Genomic DNA, 1341 nt, shown 5'->3' on the forward strand with positions numbered 1-1341 from the left:
GGGAGGATCACTTGAGCCTAGGAGTTCAAGGCTGCAGTGAGCTGTAATCGAGCCACTATACTCCAGCCTGAAGGACAGAGCAAGACCCTGTATCAGGAGTCAAGTAAAAAAATTTTAAATATATAAAGTAAAAAAGTTATTGTATGTTAGGGTTTGTTATTGAAGAAACATTTTTAAATTTAGACCAAGTGTACAGTATTGATAAAGTCTACAGTAGTGTACAGTAATGTCCTAGGCCTTCACAGTCACCATTCACTGACTCATCCAGAGCAACTTCCAGACCTGCAAGCTCCATTGATAGTAAGTACTCACAGGCGTACAATTTTTTATCTTTATACTATATTTTTACTGTACATTTTCTATGTTTAGATACACAAACACCATCGTGTTACACTTGCTTACAGTATTTAGTACAGTAACATGCTGCCCAGGTTTGCAAGCTAGGAGCAATAGACTATGCCATATAGCCTAGGTGTATAGTAGGCAGTACCATCTAGGTTTGTGTAAGACCACTCCATGATGTTCACACAACGCTGAAACTGCCTAACAATGCACTTCTCAGAATAGATCCCTCTCATTAAGCGATGCATAACTATTTTTTTGACTGAGGCACATCTGCAGATCAATGTAGACAAAATGAATAAACAGATTTTTGAAAGCCATGACAATATTTAATTTTCAACTTAAAAGCTTCAAATTAAAAGATACACTCAGATCATTTGTGAGGAACTAAACACATCTGTAGCAACAACTATAACATCTTTAAGAAATGAGATATGTTGGGTGAAATTGCTTTTTATAGTTAGCTCTAGCGAACTTTTAATTGCTTGTTAAAAGTCCTGTAAAATTGCCTTCATTTTTAACAAATATTTTCCACATAATTTGGACTTCATTGATGGCACAGTGTGCCATTACTATGAAGATTATTGGGCCACACTTTAAGGGAAGCTGTAGCTGCAGAAGTTAATGACTTGAAAGACAGTTGATCACAGAAGTTACCTTGGGTTTTGGTTTCTGGAAAATGCCCCAGGTACATCTAGGATCATTAGACTTAACCAAAAACAGAATAGAAAAATTGACTGTATTGCTGATCCACTCCAACACCTTTTTTAAAATGACTTTTCTCCCCTGAATATAAAAGTAAGGCATGCTGTTTGTGGAGATTTGGAGAAGTATAAAGTATGATTTTAAACTTTTTTTTTCAGATGGAGTTTTTGCTCTTATTGTCCAGGCTGGAGTGCAGTGGCGTGATCTCGGCTCACCGCAACCTCCGCCTCCCGGGTTCAAGCAATTCTCCTGCCTCAGCCTCCCGAGTAGCTGGGATTACAGGCATGTGCCACC

The sequence above is a fragment of the Mandrillus leucophaeus genome, unplaced genomic scaffold, assembly GCF_000951045.1.
Source record: "Mandrillus leucophaeus isolate KB7577 unplaced genomic scaffold, Mleu.le_1.0 Scaffold2187, whole genome shotgun sequence".
Classification (NCBI taxonomy): domain Eukaryota; kingdom Metazoa; phylum Chordata; class Mammalia; order Primates; family Cercopithecidae; genus Mandrillus; species Mandrillus leucophaeus.